General features: G+C 54.9%; 1 protein-coding gene across 1 annotated transcript in view; it reads left to right on the top strand.

The window, feature by feature from the left end:
• Positions 1-21,624, top strand: part of HDAC4 (histone deacetylase 4) — a 292,757-nt gene that overhangs the window by 5,794 nt on the left and 265,339 nt on the right. The window lies entirely within an intron of this gene.

Consider the following 21,624-nt stretch of genomic DNA (forward strand, 5'->3'; position numbering starts at 1 on the left):
CGACATTAGTGGTTTAATGTCCCCTCTCTTACCAGCAGGGGGGCTCCACGGGGTGGAGGGGCCGCGAGGGCCTCCTGCCTGCTTTGTGCCCAGTGCCTGGCAGTGCCTGAATGAATGAATGGATGTGTGGCCGGATGCGCGGCACAGCGAAGGCCTTGGGAGGAGGGCCTGGATGTGGGCGGGTCCTCTGGCCTCAGAGCACCTTCTGGGTATCTGCCTGTGCTCTGGCATTGCCTGCTTCCTTTCTGCCTCAGTCTGGGAACATCTTGGTTCTGATTTTGGAGATTATGTGCTTTTAAGTAGCTGCAATGATTACAACTAAAGTGGGTTTTGTGATGCAGAGAGGAACGAGAGGAAGAAGGGCCTTAAACGCCCAGCCGTCAAGTGGCAAATGGGGCCATTGTGCGTGTGGCCCAGCCAGCGCGCAGGGCCCGGCCCTTGGCCGGACCGCCCAGGGTGCCAGTGTTCCAGGTGGCCAGCCGCTGCTTGTGTTAAAGGCGCTCTCCCCTGCTTGTTTCAAATTGGAATTAATGACGTTATTTAATCATTTCTTATTTAACCTCATGGTTTTAACATGATACCTTCCTATGGTCGCGTCTGTAAACATTTTGGAGTCCGCTCTGTTTAAAAATGCGCATGTCAGGCTGTGTTAGTTTACTGTTGTTTATGAGGTATTCTGTCTGCATGGGTCAAGCGCTTTTGCTGGGTCGATGTTTGAGCTTGCGATGGCTGGGCAGCTCTTAGGGCCTGGAAGCCTTGAGCTGGCCTCCCCGGTGGGAGTGCCGTCCTGCCCGTGGTTGGCGGAGCTGTGTGATCTCGCGGGAGCGACCATCAGCTGGTTCGCGTGGCGCTGTTGGCTGCGGCGGCTCTTTCGCAAACTTGGGAAGAGAAATTTAGGTGCCCCCCCCCCCCCACAACCCCCGCCGCTCCCACCGGCCTATCTTTGGTGGCGGAGCCGTGGCGGCGGCGGTGGAAGGGAGCCTGTCTCTTAAACGTTTCTGATTGGTCGGTTATAATTTTGCAAATACCAAGCCCGCACCTCACGCACGTAGGAAGTCTTCCGTGAGAGCGGAGGAGTTGCACAGATGCTCACGTGTTGGGGCGGGCAGAGGCGGGCCCTGTGGCCCGGTCTCGGGCAGGAAGCCCTGAGCCACAAGGAGCTTAGACGTCGGGGGGGGGGGGTGGGGGGACGGGGTAGGCGTGGTATGGATAACCACACACAGGTGCACCAGGCCGTGGGAGGCTGGGGGGCAGGGGGCCTGCGGCGGGCAGCAGGGGCGGAGGAGCCAGGCTCAGATGAGGGAAGACAGGAGGGCTGGGAGTGGAGCGTGGTCCTCTTCAGCCGGAACAGCGGGGCTGCCGCAGGGTGGAAAGGCCGTCGGGCCGGATGGTGGCCCGGCCCTGAGGGCTCCAGGGCCGCAGCGCGGGAGGAGGGATGAGCCGGACCGACAGACAGGCTGGCTGCCTTGCCGCTTTACGTGTGTGCAGGCTGCTTATGTGCGATCGAGGCTTCTGACCCTCTGTGCTCGCTCTTTCCCGCGAGGTGCCACGTGCCTGGCCTCTGCTGGTCTAACCTGGTGGAGGCCCCTGCGCCCTGTGGCCCAGCCGGCCCCTCTCTGGAGCGTGTGCTTGCAGCGTGGCGCTGTCCCCCAGGCTCTGGCAAGAAGCTAGGGCTGCCCACAGCAACGGGGGGCTGGAGGTCCCGGTTCCACACCCTCAAGTGAGGTGGCCCTTCCTTCCTTCCTTCCTTCCTTCCTCCCTCCCTGCCTCTCTCCCTCCCTCCCTTCCTTCCGCCAGTGTGACTGAGAGCCCCCTTCTAGGTCTGGGACTCCTTAGAGTAGCTGTCAGGACTCGGACCCCGGGGGTCAGTGTTGGGAACATTCTGGAAGGGGCTTGAGCCAGCTTCTCCTCCATTAGGAGTGAAAACCTGCTTCTGAGCCCCCCGCAGGGGCTTTCCTGGCACACACCCTGTCGTCGGGTGCCTTGGCTGAAGCGGGACCCCAGCAGGCCGGCAGAACACGGTGAAGGGCGATGAGCAAGTTGGCGGGCGTAGGTCTTCCGAGGTGCTGCTCAGGGCTCCCCGCAGAGCTGGCATTCCAGCCCCACGAGGGCTGCGGGGTCAGAGGGGCCCGCTGAGCCCGCCCGCACCCCACCTCTGGGGCCGTGGACACTGGGGGTGGCAGTGGAGTTGTCCCCCGGGGCCTGCGACCCTCCAGGGCAGGGGCCTGTGGTTGACGAGGGAAAATTAAGAGTATAACCACCCCCCGGGGGTGCGGCGCTCGGCCATCGGGGACCTTTACAAAGAGTCGTAAAGAAGCGGTCGGGAAGCGCCACAGTGGATCAAGACCCTCACGGCTGTAAAATTCACAGAGGATTTTGCACTGAAAAGGCCACAAGAGGAGGTTTCAGTCCCATTCTTTGGAAGCACCTTCCTTTGCCAGCGTAGGGGTTGTGGTGTAATTCCTTCCCGGCCCTCTGGGTTGGAGGGACCCATTGAAGGACACGTCACGGGGGCACTTAAGTGCCTAATTCTGTTTCCTCGCGAGCGCCTTGTTTTCCTTTCACTTTTATGGTCCAGGTCTGGCCAGTTTTGCAGCAGCCTGAGCGCATCCCCTGCCGCTTCCCGCCCCCCGCCCGCCGCCGTCAGCCTGGGCGGCAGTCGACCTGCGACATCCTCAATGTCGTTTCTGCTGAGAGCCCCCAAGGAGCACGGGCTGGGCCGGGCAGCTGCAGGCGGCCTCCTCTGCCCCCGCGGCCGAGCCTCGGGTGGGGTCGGCCCCACTGGGGGGCATCCGTCTCACCTCCCGGGGCCTTTGGGATTTGGAGTTAACAAACAGTAGCGTTAAAACGCATCCCCTAAATCCTTCCCCGAATGAGAATGTCTTCCTGTGTCGGAGGGGATTGTGTTCATCCAAATGCGGGTTGCATTTTGGAGGAGCTATGATTTTCAGAATTCCTCGAAGTAAGGCGGGGACAGAGCTGAAAGAGAAGGAGGCATGAGGTGGGCCTCTGCTCTCGTTTCAGGGCCTTCCTCTCCTGTGGCTCCTCGGGTTGCCTTACGTGTGTGGGGCTAAGGATCTAGCTCGGGGACGTGTTAATTCTGTTTATCGTGGCGCTGATTGGCCTGCGGTGCACGAGCGGGTTTCCGCAGACATAGGTGCTTTGCTTTCCGAGGCTCGGGGGTGCCGAGGGCAGAGCGTGGGTGTTGAGGCAGGCCGGGCTTGAGAGCTCCGCTTCACCGTGACCTCACCCGGCTGGTGTTGCCTGTCTCTTCAGGAGGATGGGAGGAGGGCTCCCCCCTGGAGGCCGAAATGGGGTGGTGGGCCCGCGAGCCTGTCCCTGAGGCTCGGCCCCTCTCCCCGTTTCTGCGGGCAGGTCTCCGGTGGGATGTTGTCTGCAAGGGGAGGGCTGGCAGCTGTTACGTAACTGCGGGAGTCCCTGACCCTAACCCCCGCGCCTGCGTCTGCTGAAGTCACGGCCAGGTGCGTGCTTCCCCGGAGGAGCTCAGTCACGCTTGGGAGCGAGTTGTTTTCTGTGTTTGTCCTCGCCGGCACTCTCCGTAGCTCACAGAGACCCCGTTCTTGACAGCTCAGCAGCGTCCCTTCCACTGTGCACGGAGCGCCCTCAGCTCCGAGCGCGCTGCCCTGCGTGTGAGGCGCCCGGCGCGCGGGGCCTGGACGGGGCAGCGGCTGCCCTGCTGCACTTGGGCCGTGGCTGCTGTGTGATTCGTCCCTGGTCGGAGGTGCTGAGGTCCCGCCGCGAGGGCGATCCGTGAACGGGGTGAGGGACGTTTCGCACCGTCTTTGCTGTCCGTGGTGCTTCCTGGTGTCCAGAAAAGGGGGGCGTCCTGGGACGATGTGAATGTGTTACAAACCCAGTAGCGAGTTGGCTCATTTCCCCTCCTCTTCACTGTTGTTTATCAAGCACCAGCGGGGCCCCTTAAGGACAGCGTGCCCCTCGCCTGCAGCCGGCCTCAGGAGGCTGCCCCACGTGGCAGTAAGTGGCTCGAGGAAAGCTGTGTGGCCTGAGTGCTCAGGTCGTGGGTGGAGACCTGGGGCCGGCTCCTGGTGGCAGGGTGAAGGGGCAGTGCTCCCAGGAGGGGGGCAGTGTAGGATTTAGAGGCGGCAGAGGCTGGGTGCTTCTGGCACTCCATGGGCGCAGCCCTCCATGGGTGGCTCTGTGGGTGTGTATGTGGTGGGGGGGGCAGGTGACCGTGTTGTAGGATCAGCTGGCCTCTGGTGGATGGAGAAACAGGCCAGGATCAGGTTGTGTCCTCCCTGGGATCATGGGGCCTCCACTTTAACAGGATTTTTTTGTGAGCAGCTCTCAGTATTGAGCAGGAAGATGTTTCTGGTAGCTCGCCATTAGAAAGGATCTCTCCATGGCAGGTTCAGAGAGCACTGTGTGCTGCAGGGAATTGACTGACTTGCTTTCTGGGAAAGTGCAGGTGAAGGTAGGGTTCAGGCAGGGCTTGATCCAGCTCCTCTGCGGCCTCATCAAGATCTTGTTTCTTTCCCCTGTCTTGGGAGAGTCTGCTTCCTGGTCCTGAGATGGCCCTGCCAGCTCCTCGCAGGACTACACACTTGCTGGTTCCTGCCCGCCAGGAGAGACTGCATCTTCGTCTCAGCAAAACGTCCTCCACTTGCTTGGTTTGGCTTAGGTCACTGGTCCACTCTGAACTGTCACTTTGGTCAAGGGTATGGAATGCGCTGAGTGGCTCAGCCTGTTCCAGAGGCTGGCTGGGGAGTCAGCTTCCCTCCTAGGCAAGTCGCTGCTGGTGGGAAGGAGAGGGAGGGGACAGATGCTGAGGCGGGAACCAGTGGGCAGCGCCCTCCACGGGGCCCCTTGTTCTCCGCAGCCCCGACCTCAGCTCCAGAATGGCCTTTCGTGTGGGCCCACTGTGCGCAGGGCCATGCCGACCATTTCACAGACCTCGTCTCACGGAATCCTGCGGCAGCTCTGGAGGGAGCTGGTCCCCGTTCACCGAGGAGGAGAGGGCTCAGGAGGGTCTGGAGGTGAGGCCTTGACCAGGCCTTCTGCGGCAGCGGACGTGGGCCCCCCAGTCTCCTGGCATTTCCTTCTTCCTGGTCGTACCCTGGGCCCTGGAGGCCAGGGGCAGCTGGCCAGTTGGCAAGGTGGGTTAGAGGTAACAGAAGCTCATCAGGGCAAGTCCTCTGGTCTCTCCCTCCGCAGGATGTGACAGTCTCGTGGAGAAGCCCTTAGAGTGGGGACAGTGGAGCCACGAGACAGAGGGGACTGGGCCCTGCCAGCTGACTGACCCGCTGCCCTCAGGGCTGATTCCAGGCAACCTGAGAGGCCCAGTGCGGTGTCTGAGGATGCTCTGGGGAGGGGCTGAGCCCACGTCAGCTTTCCTGCCCTGGGCAGAGGTGGGCAGATGCCGGGGTGTCCTGAGAAGGTACAGTGCAGGGCGTGTCAGCCGAGCCCCGCCGGTAACATCTGCCCATGTGCAGGGGCCAGGGGCTCAGACAGATCTGGGCTCCACAGCCTCAGTCTCCCTGCGCCTCAGTCCTCCCATCTGCAAAGTGGGCACGAGAATTTCTGTCGTGGAGGGATGTTTTCGGGCTCAGGTTGGATAAGATGACGAGGTGGAGGGCCCGGCTCCCAGACCTGCCGTGCGGCACGAGGGGAAGAAACTCCGTTGGCCTTGCTTAGTTCCCGTGCCCCCGGGCTGGGAATTCCCACCCGTGTCCTGCGGTGCTTCTTTAGTGCCGGGCTCTGTGCTGCTGTTGAACGCTCTCTGCTAGCGCACTGCGCCCCTGTGGCTTGGCTCTCCTTACCGCTCCCAGCTGACTGCTGGGAAGCTGACACCCGGCGCAGGTAGCTTGACGGTGGGGACTTAGGTTTGAGCTAGGCGGCGCTTTGAGCCCTTGCCTTTCTGTGTACGCATGAGTTGGAACGCACAGTAAAGCTGCCCACCCCTAGGTGGGAAGCGCAGGCCTCATGCTGGGGTGCACTGCTGGGTCGCAAAAGCAGGGTGGTGAGGGGCTTGGCGTCGTGGAAAGGGGCCCGGATGCGTGTCCTGGTGCAGCCTGGTGCAGCCTAGCTGCTCCGTGGCGTTTACCCACCGTCCCCCGCCTCGGTTTCCTCTGCTGCACGGTCAGAGCGTGTTGTGAGGATTAAGTGTGACACCCTGACAGCTGGGGGAGCAGGCCTGGTACAGACTCACATCCCCCAGGGTGGAAGGTGGCCCAGCCAGAGCGAGAGGCAGAGGACCTCAGACCTGCACCACCCCCCCTCGGAGGTTTTCCTTCTGGGGGAGGGGGGCCTTTCACCGGGGCTGGAGACGGAGGCTCTCCTGGGCATCAAGTTGGTGTGGCTGGCCCTGTGCTCCTTGCCGGGCAGAGCCCTGCCAGACAGTGTGAGGAACCAGCAGCCAGTATGGCGGAGGGAAGCTGGAGGTGGCCTCTGGGCCTGGGAGGGTGGGGCCGCCCCGGTGCCGGGGGGCAGGTCAGCCCTTGCAGCGGGTGACCTCCTCTGGGCCGTCTGTTACCCGTGCCCTCCGCTTCGCATCTTCTTCAGCTCACGGCTAAGTTTTGGGATGTGCAGCCTTGGCGAGGGCACCCTCCCCTGCACCCAGGACACGTGTGCACACATGCACACGCATGCACACGAGCAGACGTGCACATGCGCGAGCTCTGTGAACCGGGAAAGTCAGCCCCTCTCGGGATCCCTGCACACAGGACACGTGTGCACACATGCACACGCATACACACGAGCAGACGTGCACACGCGCGAGCTCTGTGAACCGGGGAAGTCAGCCCCTCTCGGGATCCCTGCACACAGGACACGTGTGCACACATGCACACATGCACACGAGCAGACGTGCACACGCGCGAGCTCTCTGAACCGGGAAAGTCAGCCCCTCTCGGGATCCCTGCACACAGGACACGTGTGCACACATGCACACATGCACACGAGCAGACGTGCACACGCGCGAGCTCTGTGAACCGGGGAAGTCAGCCCCTCTCGGGATCCCTGCACACAGGACACGTGTGCACACATGCACACGCATGCACACGAGCAGACGTGCACACGCGCGAGCTCTGTGAACCGGGAAAGTCAGCCCCTCTCGGGATCCCTGTTGGGCTGGCTCGAGCTGCTCACCTCTGGCCACCCCCCACTTAATGAGGAACAGCAGAGTTTCTGGAACGAGGGTGCATCTGATGGCGGTTGGAGTGATGAAATCCTCCCTCCGTGGAGTGCAATTCTCACCCTGTTCCTCATCTCTAAGCGGAGATACTTTGTTTTTTGATCCTTGCAAGTTGGGTTTTCTCGGGCACATGAGTTTTGAGTGTTGTCCCAGCAAAGGGCCGGGGGCTCCGTCAGGCTGGGGCGGCTGAGGCCAGGCCGCCCGCCGCCCTGGGATGTGCTTCTCCCGCCTCCAGACTCTGCTGGTTCTCGGGAAGGTCGAGCAGCCGCTCCCGCAGCTGCCGTGTGGCGGGCCCTCCCTCGGCAGCAGCTCTCTTGTCTTGCAGTTGTGTCGCCACGTTCCAGGGCTCAGGCTGGTCCGGAGGTGCGTCCCAAGTGACCAGGGCAGCTGCAGCAGGGCTCGGGCCTGTCGATCAGCCAGGCACCCAGGTCCCCGGCCCCGCACCCTCCCCCAGCTCCCATGGGACCTGCTTCATCTTCCGAGCCCGCCAGTGGGGGGTGCTCCTCTTCCCCTGCATCCCTCAACCCACACGTCCTCGAGGAGGTGGCAGTGGACCCACGTCACATGGTTCCTCCCCTGGCCAGGACACTCTCACCTGGCTGTGGTGGTGACCCCCCCCTTTCCCATCTTTGGTCTTTAGTCTTACAGCGGTGACCACTCTAGCTCCCTGCTCTCACAGTTTTGCGCCCTCAGTGCCGGGGCTCACGGCTGCTGGCTGAGCTGCGGAGTGGGTGTTCCTGGGGCTTCACGTGGAGGAGAAAGGAATAGATTGTAATTGGTCATCAGACCGTCTTTCAGTGGTTGGACTGGAATGCGAACTTCCCTTTGCTGCTTCGCTGTGGACCGTGTGCGTGCTGTGGATTTTCCTGATGTTCGGAGAAGCCGGGTGCTGAGGCACCTCTTCCGGCCCCTCTTCCTGTGCCTGCCCCCCAGCCTCTGTCCCTGCTCTGGCTCCCGGTCCCTGGCCCTGCCTTGGTCCGTGGTCCTGGTCTGGCCTCCATCACATCTGTTCTCCAAGCCTGGCTCAGTCTCCCAACTGCCAGCCTTATTCTCGTCCTTTCGGGATCCTAGCTCACAGACAGGGAAGTTTGCTCACAAACTGTCAAACCTCAGAGTTGCAGTGTGAGTGACAGGGGTCTGCTTAGCAAGGCTCAGAGCAGTGCAGGACCTCTGGCCAGTGAGGGCGCTGCAGGGAAGGTGGGCCCCTGGAAGCTGCTGGGCGGGATCAGGTGGGGGTGTGGCCACAGGAAGTGGGCGTGTCTTCCTGGGCATCGGAAGACTGGCCAGAAGGGGGTGAAATCCGTGAGCTGGACACTTAACGTAAAACGCCTTAACGTTAAAACAAACATGCGTATAACATGGATGCATGCATATAACATTTTGCAGCAGAATGCACATTTCACCTGATTTCTTAGATAAAATAGAACCTGTTACAGAAAGCTCCCACCTGGGGTGGGCTCACTTCTCCTCGTCTGGACCCACCTGCCTAGGGGAGCTCTGGGCTCTGTCTCCCATTGTGGGGGGGGGCTCTGGGAAGGAGCTAGGGAGACCCCCTGCCCGTGGCCCTCTGTGCTCAAGCTCTTGTTGGACCCACAGAAATGAGAGCCCTGTGGCTCCGGGGGTGTAGCCAATCCTTGGGTGACTGATCTAGGTCACTACCGGGTGGTCCTGCAGCTGTAGGATCGGAGAAGTGTGTAATAGAGATTATTTCTCTTGTATTGCCTGAGATTGTTTTATTAAAGCATTTCCGATATCACTAATATTAAGAGAACGAAGTTGGGAGAGAAGAGATCAGCAGTACAAATAAGCAGTTAACTGTAATTGGGAAAAATACTAATGATTTAATTTGCATATGTGGCTGAAACATTTTTTTTATGACTGCCTTGATAATAAAAGACAGGCTGAGTATCACAAATGCAAGCAAATAAAGAATTCCATTAATTCACCTATTCGTTTTCTAAAAAAATGGTATTCCCGGCTTTTGCAGTGACAGTTTAATAATTAGGGTGCCTAATTTTAATCTGTTCTGTGGGTGCATGCCCTGCCTAGCTTGGGAAACCAGCTACTGTTGGTGTTGTTCTGTGCGGTGAAGAGTACAGAGATTCAGGGGCCTTGGGTGAGATCAGAGCCCGTGGGGCTGTGTGAGCCTCGCATCTCTCTGCCTGCCCTGGGGGCCTGGGCAACACGGGGAGCTGCCAGCCTCAGCGGACGGAGTCTGCGTGTGCTGATGGACCGGTTGGTGGCTTCAGAGAGGTGCACAGGCCAGAGGCTACTTCAGGGTTCTCACCCTGAGGCGATCTGGATGTCGCCAGTGCCAAGGCTGATGAGAAACCTTCTTGTCGCACGCATGCAGGATACTGGCATTTCCTTAAGCATGAAAGTAAATGGCACGGCTTTTGGATCAAGACGGATTTGGTTCCACTGCACAGTCATATAGCTGAAATAGTAATTTTGAAACCACTTGGGGACAAGTTACATACCTCATTTACCAGGTTGGGGTGAGAACCTGAAGTCAGCTTTCAGTTACATTTTTTGCATGTGAATAAAATGCACCTTTACTCTCTCCTTTCCCTTTCTTTTCATCTCTCTTTCAAATTTGAAAAATGGGTTTAGATTCCCCAGAACTTACATTTTCCTAGCTAGAGCGTGTTTTGCATGCAGATGTAGTTAGAGATAACAAAGAGGCATGTTTGTGTTATAGTGACTACATAAAAAGAAAGGATATTGCTGAATTGTAAATTGTATTTTTAGAATGTGCTAAACTGAAGTGCGAGGGTCATTTGTCTCTCACTGCAGCTTCAGCTGGCTGCGTGTTTTCATTGTAATGATTGAGAAAGGCAGTCCAGGAAGGCAACACCCTTATTCTTAATTCTTAGCATCTGCCTCTTTCATCATACTTTGCATGTTTGTCACGTGTTCAGGTGACAGCTCAGTTACCACGAATATATTTTATGTTGTGTGTGCTGGATGCGAGGTGTTTTAGTCACTTTCGGTCATTTTCTCAGGTTATCAGGACAGGCATTCGTTTGCTCTGTCGCATCCTGGAGATCACACCGAACGGTGGCGTTTGATAAATAGTAAGTAGCCGCTGTGCGCTGGGAAGTTTTGATTTGGTGCATTTCCTTCGTTTCTGGGATGGGATTGCAGGGCTCAGTGGAGAATGGCACTCAGCAGGCTTCTGTGAAGCTGAGGACAAAGAAGGGAAATAGTCCATGTGGTAAAGAGTTTGGGCAATTCACTGGATGTGTGTGTGTGTATATCTTAGACAGGAAGGAAGGGGACAGGGGGCACAACCATAAAAAGAATGACACAACCATTAAGAAGAAGAGGATATAACATAAACTGGTTAGAGCCAGCTAGGCCTAAGATAGCAGAAGGTTCGACTTCTGGTAGACCACAAGCCTCATTGTACACTCATTGTAATACATTAGCATCTAAAGGACACACCCACAGGCTCCATGACCATAAAAGGCCAAAAAGTGGGTGGTGCCCCAACTCCTGGAAATCCCCACCCTCTCTCCAAGGTAGTTAGAATATTCCTCCCACTTGTTATCCTATGAAATTACCCAGCCCATGAAAACTAACCACCCCCATACCTCGGGGGCCCCTCTCACTTTCCAGATGATCCCATGCCCTGGGGCCACCTCTCGTCTTCTGAGAAGGCCCACACTCTGACTATGGAGTGTGCATCTCTCTAAATAAACCTGCTTTCCCTTTACTATGGCTCGCTCTTGAATTCTTTCCTGCGCGAAGCCAAGGACCCTCCCTTGACAGCCTATCCCAGGGACTCATTGGAGACCTGGGACATGACCATCCTCTCGTGCACCATATTTTTCCTGCAACATCTTTTCTGGCGACTGTGAAGGGACAGTCCTAGTGACTATGGAAGGGACCTCAAAGGGCATAATCTCAGTCTGCTTATTAGGCTGTGGCTCCCCTCTGTGGAGGGTGGCTGGTACTCGTCCCCAGCCGTGTAGTGCATTTATTTGACTCAGGGCCTAGGTCTCCACCCTCCCTCTCTGAAGGATTCAGGCCCTGGGACTCTGGTTTGCTTTTTCTCCCACTGGCTCTTGTTCCTTTCCCTGACTAATCCAAGGGGCCTTCTCAGGCTCACCAAACGGGCAGATTTCGGGTGCCTGCAGGGAGCCCACTGTTGCTTTTGCCAAACAGACCCTTTCTCATGACCAGATGGCCACAGGCCCAGTTTTCCATACTTAATTAAACACCTTTTCTGCTGAATCCCCAAATCCCAGGAGTCAGGGGCTGTTACAGCTCAGGCCAATTATACCATCTCCTAAACTGCCGTCAGGACTTTTCTCTGTGACACTCCCTTGAGGGGGTCCACCCAGTAAGGTCCCTGGCAGCATACTCCCTTCTTACATTTTTGGGGTATCAGGGACACTGGGAGAGTGCCAGGACAAATAACCATCAGACCCCTGTCTTGTCGTGACACACTAACCAAAAATGGGAAGTCCCGTACGTTCATGACGCTATTCCAAGGTCCAGGTGTAAAGAACTCCTGCCCGGTGTGCCTGGCTCCCACCCCTTCCAAAGTGCCTTCTTCCCCCACGGGAGCCCGATGCTTTAGATGATCCCTTATGAGACCACCTCCCCGAGGTCCACCACTGGGAACTCCTACACGCCCCCCCCCCACCCCAATTCTGAGGAGAGACAGTCTTCCAGACCATTTACCCCTAACGCCCCATCTGGGCAGCTGGAGACCCCGGACCCCCATGAATCAGCCCATGGACTTGGCCTTTGGAGTATTCAACAATAGAGATAGGGTTGAAGAGGCAAACAGGATTCAGTGACAACAGCTAACGGCACAGTTACTGGCGGCAGCCCTAACCCCTGCACCACCTCCAGGGTCACCCTCCCTTACGAAAGCCCAGTGGCGGGGGCAGGATCCAGGAAGCCTGGATCAGAGCCACTGTCTCGCCAAGAAAGGATGGGTCTGTTTGAAGTGTGGCTAGGAGAGCCACTGGAAGGGCGAATGCCTGCTGTGTGGGAAAAGTCCCCTGGGAACCTGCCCGATACACGCATGAGACGGCGATGCCGAAAGCTCGGCCTCTGTGCACAGGTGCCGAATTGAATCTCGGAGACAGAGTTTTGGGTGAAGTAGAAGAGAGTAGCTTTATTGCTTTGCCAGGCAGAGGGGGACACAGTGGGCTTGTGCCCTGAAAAGCTGCGTGTCCCAGCCCAGGAGGATTTGGTGAGGAGTTTTATAGCCGTGGATCAAGGGTGCAGAAGCTGGTAAAGATAGGGTGCGTGCGAGGCCTGCACTCCTTTCATCTGGCTTCAGGTGGCCCCTTGATGAGGTTATCAAACTGTGATGTGCTCTGGAATGAAGAATGCTGACATCTTCCATTTGTTGGGGGTTTTAGTTCTGTAAAGAGGTCAAATTTATTGTTATAAGTATCGCTTGAGGAGGGACCAGGACCCTGGCCCGAGGCTGCTCTATTGTTTCTTGGCTGCTCCTGCCTTGTCTCTGCGTCCCCTCCCTCCCGTGATTAGCAGCTGTTTGAATCTGCGCTTTAGAACTCAGGGAAGGTCATGGAGGCTGGAGTCTATTCCCTACAAACAAGAAGCAGGGGACATAGAAAGGCGTCCATGCCCAGGAGCCCCCCAGGGTCCTGCTCGGTTTCAGGGGCCACTGGAAGCGGGACTGCCCCTAGCCCTGAAGGGGATTCAGGGCTCCCAAACCAGTGATGGCTGAGGGGACCGAAGGCTGATGGAGCCCGGGACCTTCCCTGGCTCCCAGAGGACACCTGGTCATTTCTCCTCCGGTAGCCCTTGATGTGGCAAGTAGGAAAGTTATTTTCTTACTAGATATGGGGGCTGTCTGCTCTCTGCTGACTGATTTCCCTGGACCCTTGTCCTCCCAATCCTGTATGATAATGGGTGGGGGAGGGAAGGCCCCCAACCAAGCGATTCACCCTACCCCCCAGCTCTCTTCAGTTCCTTGCTAGGAAATTTTACCAAGAAAAAGGATTGCTCTTGGCCGTGGGAGGCTGCCTCGGTCTCAAGCCAGAGGATGTCTCCATTCCACCCCATCTAAGTTTTTAACCTGTGGGCTGTTAAAGTGGTTCGCAGTGCTAGAACTAAAGGTTGCTTTCTTCTGCATCTCCCTGCACCCAGACACCCAATATATCTTTGTCTTTGAGCGGGCAGATCCAGACACTCATTAACACCATGAATGCCTCCAATCTGTGTGCTTGTAAAATTGAGGTCGAGGGTGCCTATGGGATGGGAATGGAATGGACAAAAAAAATTGGGTTAAAAATTGTTCCTACTGGTGTAGGCAAGCCTCTTAGATCAAAGGCCATCCTTAGAGCATTTCTTAAATCCAAGGAGGATCCTCAAAAGTGTTTGTAAATAGATTACCCAAATAGGAGGCCACCATCTGACAAAACTGACCATAGCTGATATTCAGAGTCCAATAGGAATTTTGGGGGAGGCCTTCTCCCCTAAAGTAATGGAGGGAAAGTAAAACTTTCCAACATGGGTGAATGGGTGTGTCAGTCCTTTGATAATCATTGAGGTGACCATCCAATTCTTTGAGGAAAAAAAAAAACTGTCCTTGTTTTACAAATCTAGTCTTTACAGGACCAGAGGTGTGGCTCCAGAAATAATCCAAAGTCCACCAATCCTTTTGCCACTCTCCAAACCTCCCCTGTTTATTGTAAGAGACTTGTAAGTACTGAAAAAAACTTTTTTTTTTTCTGGCCTTAAGGGAAAAATCATCCAAGGAGGAACTAGCCTTTCTTCTATGCCTTTGAGATGCAAATATTCTACCTGGTTTTCTCCAGGAACTCTTGTCTCCCCTATCCTTTTAAGATGCAAATTTCAGGAAAGGGGGTAGGTGATTTGGAACTTGACTTGTCAAGGACAAATAGAAAGCTTAAGTATCTTTTCCATAAATATTAGTAAAAAGGGTTTAGTCATCTAGACAGGTGACCATGGTTTGTTTCATCTTCTAGAAACCCAGTTTGAATCCAACCCCTTGTAACTGATGGGTTTTACATTGTTGCATCTGAATCATGGCTGAAACTTTGGAATGGGAACTATGAGGTCTCTGTGTTTTGTATGTTTATACAAATCTATACGTGTGTTGTAGATATGTGGTATTGCCAAAACTAATTCATAAAAGAGCTCTATTTAATTGGCTTAAAGAAATTAAGCGCTTATATAAATAGTCAGAAATATAAACAAATCTGGCCAGAATGCATTTCAGGTTTACATGATCTGGGAAATATTCAGTACGGAATTGATACCTGGTATTGAAGGTGGCTTAGAAGGTGGGTCATGCTTGTGGTTTGACTCACATAACAGTACACGTCTTTAGAGTCATCAGTGTTAAGTACAATACTTCTGTTGTACCTAGGTTTACTAGAGGTCAAATAAGACCTTATTATATCTGTTGCAAACTTGTCAGCAAGGAGACTAAGTAACTTGTCAGTGATAAAAACTTTTAAGGAAAGTAAATGTAAATGAGATAAGAACTTTTAGGTAAACTCTATAGAAATAATTATGTTTTGGGAATGTCTATCTAAAATAGTCTCTCCAGATTTTGGTAACTTAAAACTAAACTAAGGTAAATAGTGAGAACTCATTGACTATCTGGGTCATTTCAAATAGGATGTATATTGGAATATTAATTGCTGGGTGGGGTGGGTCTGAGTTTACCTATTTTGCCTTAGGAGAGGAAGACTAAAACATAAGTTTTCCAGTCAGGAAATGTGGGTATGACAAACAGTTTACAATTACTTGCTGTTTGTTGGTTTATCTAGAGATTAAGGTTCTTAAGGGTTAAAATTGTATAATGTAATTAAAGCTGCTAAAAAATAAGAAACATTTCAGTATGCCAGGAAAGTAAGATGTGTTTTCAGTAGAAGAAAGTATGAGGAATGGAGTGCATTTGTTAAAGGGAAAAAGAGAGTAATTTGTTCTGGAGCTGGTTGTTTCAGAATGGAAAAAAATAAGGGACAAAATAATATCAGTGCAGAAAGTTGTAGAAGGTTCGTGGAAGAGAAACCCTGAGACATCTCAGAGAGATATTAAATTAAGTAGGATTATTTGATATGTTAAATTACATGGGAAGCATTGTCAAAGGAGTGATAAGCCTCAGGTTATACCGTGGGTAAATGTTATTAATATAGATAGACATTCTAAAATTTACATGAAATTTCTAAAATTTGGATATGTCCTGGTATATAAGGTTATCAGTCCTAATTCTGGTGATTGTAGCCAAGTTTCTTTATCGATTACACTGTAATCAGATGTTTAACTTGGCTTTTAAGTCTTTTGTCATTTATAGACCGTTACTGTTATACTCTGATGCTATTGTACAGGTGCTTCATCAAGAAGATTCATAGGAAGGCCGTGGAAGCGGTTACGACAGCTCCACATCAAGATGATGGCTGTGAGGATTCCAGCCCATACCTGTCCCCCCACGCCCCCCACACAGACTTAAAACAGGAAGCTGTCCTGCCCCCAGGGCCCCTAGATGAGGCATCCTGAGGTTTTTACTCCCTGACAGGCAGGGTCAGCGCCCCTGCTGAGCCCTGAAGCAGCTACAGAAGATGGACCATTGCCCCTCTGCTTCCCATAACATTATGAGACTAAAATCTCTGAGGCAGGAAGGAGACAGAAGGGCAGGGAGCAAGGCACAACCATTCAAATAATGACACAACCATTAAGAAGAATAGGGTATGACAAAAACTGGTTAGAGCCAACTAGGCCCAAGACAGCAGAAGGTTCAACTTCCAGTAAACCACGAGCCTCGTTATACACGCACTGTAATACATTAGCATCTAAAGGACACACCCACAGGCTCCATGACCATAAAAGGGCAAAAAGTGAGTGGTGCCCCAATTCTGGAAACCCTCACCCCTTCTCCAAGGTAGTTAGAATATTCCTCCCACTTTTTATCCTGTGAAATTACCCAGCCCATAAAAACTTAACCACCCCCATACCTTGGGGCCTCTCTCACTTTCCAAGGTGACCCATGCCCTGGGGCCACCTCTCCTCTTCTGAGAAGGTCCACACTCTGACTATGGAGTGTGCATCTCTCTAAATAAACCTGCTTTCCCTTTACTATGGCTCGCTCTTGAATTCTTTCCTGCGCGAAGCCGAGGACCCTCCCTTGGCAGCCTATCCCAGGGACTCATTCGAGGCCTGGGACGTGACCATCCTCTTGCACCCCATTTTTTTCCTGTACCATGTCTAGCTTTTAACAAAACTATTTTTAATTGTGGTAGTTAATACATAACCTAAAATTTAGCATCTTAACCATTAGCAAGTGCATAGTTCAGTGGTGTCAGGTGAATTCACATTGTTGTACAACAGCTCTCCAGAACTTCTTCATCTTGCAAAACTCATACCCTGTACGCATTAAACATCAGTTCTATTAGATTTTTTTAAAGATAGGTGGTTCTTATCATTCTAACATTTGCCAGCTCTAAAGGAAAAGATGGGGAGAGACAAATGTTTGTATACACAATAACTATACATATATGCAGATATATGAAATACATGTATATATACATATTAACATTTATATACAATAAATATATGTAGCATTCTATATTAAGTTAATATAACAGTAACTATGTAATACATTGAATATGCACACGTGTGTATTGCACACATGTAATTTACGGGGAGCCTTTGGGGACTGTCAGTTGCGAGGGTCACCGTAGAGCTTGGGCCCTTCTGCGGCATTCTTCCTTCTTATTGTGGTCCAGATTCTCAGGCCTGATCACGTCATCGTCTTTCCCTCAATGACCCAGCTCTTGGGTGCCAATTTGGCCTAGGCCGGGTCCAAGACCCCATGTCCCATTCTCCCTTTTCACACCTGACCTCCCAGCCCAGTGAAGCATTTGTGCTCCTGGCTGGCGGTGTGCCTGCTTGGCTTGTGTTCCGCCAAGCTGGAGCCTTGGGCCCGAGCCCCTCCTCTCCCAAGCCTGATGCCCCACAGCCAGGCCCATCAGCACCTTGGTTGGGGGGCTCATTCTGTCCCCCCCCATCCCGAGGCAGTGCAGCTGTCAGAGGCTCAGAGTCTGAGTGGAGAGGGTGGCCGAGTGGCCCTGCAGTTGACAGGGCGGCACGCGGCCTGGGGGGCTCAGCCGGGCTGCTTGGTGGCCTGAGAGCTGGGTGGGTGCTGGGCTGGCTCCGGCCGAGGGGTCTCTGGTGGCCCTGGACGGAGCTTAGGCTTTCTCTTGCGGGCACAGGGAGTGGGCCTGGAGGGGCTTTCCAGGGGCGCAGAGGGCTGCGGGTGGCTGGAATTGGAGTTTGGGACCTGCAGGGAGGCCTGGGGGTGAGTGGGGTTCTGCCGACGTGGGCCGTGGAGGTCTTGGTGTCCTGTCCCGATGATCGCCAACATGGTGGGTGTCCCCGAGTTCTCTCTTTTCCGTGGGGGCAGCCTGATTGTCTCTCCGGTGCTCACGCACCTGCAGTGGGGCCCCAGGACGGCAGGAGGCCCTCCACTGGCCAGCCCAGCCCCTGGCCCCTGCCGCTGGCCTCCCCAGGCGTCCGTCCCCCGAGCACACGTGCAGCCTCTTGCCTTGGGCTGGGCTCCCTTGCCTTCCGTCCAGAGGCCCAGCTTTCCTCTGGGCTCACCTGCCTCCACTCGCTGCCCTTCCAGGGGGACATTTGCTCCCTGGGGCTCCCTGTCTCCTTGAAGGTGCTTCCCTGTCGGGGTGCTTTCCTTCCCCTGGACCTGGGGCGGCCTCCTCGGTGCCGCCCTCCTGCCCTACCGCTCCAGGTCTGCTGCTGCACCTTCTCAGATTTGCCAAGCTGGTGGTTAGGCCGAGCGTGGGGTCGTTTTCCTTTGGGATGAAAGAGGGAAAAAGAGGTGGTTCCTGGGAAACTGGACAGACGTTGGTAGTCTGCAGAGAGGCCTGTTTGTTTCTTGTTTGTTTCTGAAAGGTCGTTTTACCCAAGGCCCAGTTATCTGACTCTGCCGAGGCCAAGGAGAAGGTGAGCTGTAGGTGAACTGTCGAGTGAAAGAGGGGCCCTGGGGACGATGCGGGGGCTGCTGAGGGCAGCATGTCAACATCACACTGCGACTGGACCCTCGCCCCCCACGTCCCCAGGGCTCCTGCCCTGTCCCCCCACACCCCGACATCCCTGGACCAGCCCAACCCCGTCCTGACTGCCCGGGCCTTCTCCCAGCTCTCATCACCCCGACATTCTGAGTCTGCTTGTCTGTCTCCTTCCCGAGGCCCAGAGCGCCGCTTACCATTGGGGCCGCCTTCCCTTCTGTGGATGCCCCGGCTCGGCCCTGAGCCACACGGGCGGTCGGATCCGCGCTCGTAGGGCCGCCCTGTGTGCCCCCTGGTGTCCCCTCCGCGGGCCAGGTGGAGGGTGCAGCGTCTCAGGGGTACAGGTGCTGCTCTGTTTCCCCGCGGCCACCGCTGATGTCTACACTGCCTCGCCCCCGCCTTTTTGAAACACAAGGAAGGTTTGAAAACCAGGCACTTTGATTTCTGTAGAAGTTCAGTTTCCAGGGAAAATGAGAGCTCCTTGAGGTGATCGAAAGTTGAGCAGGTGTGTGGAGATCAGCTCAGTGGCACGGGTGGAAAGCTGGGGCTGAGCTCAGCGTGGCTGTGTGTCTTGGGCCCCGGACCTGTCCTCCTGCCTGTGCTCACGGGTCGTGTCCTGCCCCAGGGTAGGGCCTGTATCTGAGGATCAAGGGTGGTCTCTTCACCCCTTGACCTCTGAACCAAGGTCTGGCATCTGCCGGATGTGCTGCCGTCTCTGCCCCTCATTAGAAGACGATGGCGGGCAAGGAGGGCGCTGGGGCTCCCTGCCCGCTCACCTCCGGGCCGAGGGCAGGTTGGCCCCCGCTGGGACACCCTGGGGGTCTCCGTGGGTCCGGGACAGGACCCCGGGGGCCCGCCTGCCCTTACTTGAGGTGACAGAGATGCGTAGGCCCCGTCAGTGGCCGGGAGGACCTTGAGTCCGGGCGCAGACAGCTGGGCAGGAGTGCTTTGTTTCGGGGGGTCTGGACGGTGCTTCTCGAACCAACTGCACGTGGACTCGCGCGAGGGGGCGGTGCCCGCAGACACCTGGGACCCCCCAGTGCCGGTGTGCCGCCGGGGGTCAGGGCCTGGGGGGCTGTACTCCGTCCTTGGCACGTGGACACGCAGTTAGCAGGTGCATCAGGTGCAGGCAGAGCTGTCTGGGCTTGTGTGTTTTCCTGGGCTTGTGTAGCCGATGTCAAAGGCGACTCTGGTCGGCGGGCCCCCTGGGTGTCCACGCTTCGCGTGTCTGGTCGGGCCTGGCTACAGGGCGGGGTTGGGGGGTAGTGAGGGGCGTTCCCTTTTCAGTGAGGACCTCCACCCCCGCCGAACAGCCACACGCGTGCTGCGCTGGCGGTTTCTCATTGCCGTCCTGCAGTCCCCTCGGTAGCCAGGAGCATTTGCCTGGGGTTTATTCATGATTGGAACAGCAACGTAGTGTTCCTTGGACTCAGCTGGCTTTTCTGTCTGCTTCACTGAGGTGTACTTGACAAAGTTGTGTACATTTAACACACGTACACATTGTGAAATGATTCCCGTGGTCTGGTTCGCTAAGACGTGCATCACCTCGCACAGTTACTTCTCTGCGTGTGAGGGGAGAAGGCTTACGGCTGCTCTCAGCGAATTTCCGGTGTACAGTGCAGTGCGATTGACTGTCGTCACCACGCCGCACGTCACACTCTCCAGCTTCGCCGTCTCACGACTGGAAGTGTCCCCACCCCAGCCCCTTCCTGCGGTTTTCTTAGGCGTCACTCAAGTATGGTCGCTCGGGCTGTATCCAGGGACACAGAGGAGCTGAGAAGGATCAGGGTCCGAGGCAAATGATGTGATGGCGAGGCAGAGGGGCAGGACCTGGGCCCCGGTCCCTGTCTGCTGTCAGTCTGGTCCGTGGCTGACTGGCATTAGTCACCTCCACCTGGGTCACCGAGCGCAGTGGCCGGGACAGGTCCTGGGCATGGCGGTGGAAGCCCGCATCACTGACCGCAGTGGACACACACCTTAGGGCCAGCATCTCCTGACTATCGCACAGGCAGCGACACTGTCTAGAAGGTTCCACCGAGGGGGCCGTGACCAGACGTGCCTTCCTCGGGGCAGGAAGCGTTCTCAGGCATGCTGGTCCAGTGTTGCTAATGAGAAGCGTAGTACCACCCCGTTTCTCACTCACTTTTAGGGGTCTTGCTTTGATTTTCTCTGAAACTGTAGGAGCTTCTCTTCACTTTGGTGTTCTGAAGTTTTATAATGTGGAATTTAAAAAATTTATCCCAGGTGGCATATAGGGGACTGCTTTTTAGGTCTTGTTATATGTTAATGTGGGGGGTAGTTTCCTTCTCTTCCTTCTCTCTCATCAGCATCATCATTTCCTTCCGGTGCTTCCGTCTCCAGTTCCCCATTGGTGGAATTCCTGTGAATCCATCTAGGGTACCAACTTTGTTCTCTAAGGTTTGCTCAGCTGGGTCTCCCAGTTCCTCTGTGGCCGTCTTGTTTTGGCACTTGCCTGCTTGAGGTCCCAGGGTTCCTCCTTGTGGCCTGGCCACTCCTGTTGGCCATGGTCAGGGCTGTGTTTTGTCCCTCGTGTCTCCATTCTCTCTGTGGCTCGTTAGAGGGTAACTGGAGTCAGTTACCTCGGTTTCTTCCAGGGTCAGGTTTCCTATTTATCTTGGTCTTTTTTAATTTTTTTTTTCCTTGTTTCAACTTTTCCTTAAAAGGCTGGGGAGTTGTCTGTTCGTATTTAAGGATGAAGGGAAGATGAATTCCAGACGGATTCAAGGTGTCAATGTAGAAGAAGGTAAAGCAGTAGAAATCTGCAAGCGACCCTCACCCTCCTCATTGGTCCAGGATCCCCAGAAGCTGCAAAGGACACATTTGACAGTTTAAAATTTAAAACTTTTGATTGGAGAAAGATACTATCAACAGAGTCCAGGAGTCAAGGAGCGTTCTGGGAAAATGTGCGTAACATTTGACAGGTAAAGAATAAGTTTCTGTTATCCAGAGGCCTCTTAGAAACTGGAGAGGAGGACAAGTTTAGAAACAGAACACAGGCTGGGCAGCGCAGAGAACAAACCAAAACGAAGAGATGCTCAAACTCCTTATTTTCATCACGGGGAGATGCAAATACAAGTGGAAAGGGATTTCGCTTTTTACCCAGAGCGGCAGAAAGTAGAGACATGACATCTATTGCTGGAGGGGCCGTGGAAAGCTGCAACTTCAGACACAGGTCTGGGGCAGGCGTGAACGGTGGCACGTGTTTGGAAATCATCCCGCTGACGTTTTCTGAAATGGGAAACGCACAGGTCCGCAGACTCAGCTTCCGCTGCCGGGGCTGTACTCCTTGGGAGTGCAAGCACAAGCCCGTAAGGATGTTTGCACGGAGGATCCCTGGCAGGGAAAGATTTGGAAGGAAGTCTGTGCCCACTGGGGCCGTGGTTGACT

This window comes from Balaenoptera borealis, assembly GCF_965194805.1.
Source record: "Balaenoptera borealis genome assembly, chromosome: 6".
In the NCBI taxonomy this organism is placed as follows: domain Eukaryota; kingdom Metazoa; phylum Chordata; class Mammalia; order Artiodactyla; family Balaenopteridae; genus Balaenoptera; species Balaenoptera borealis.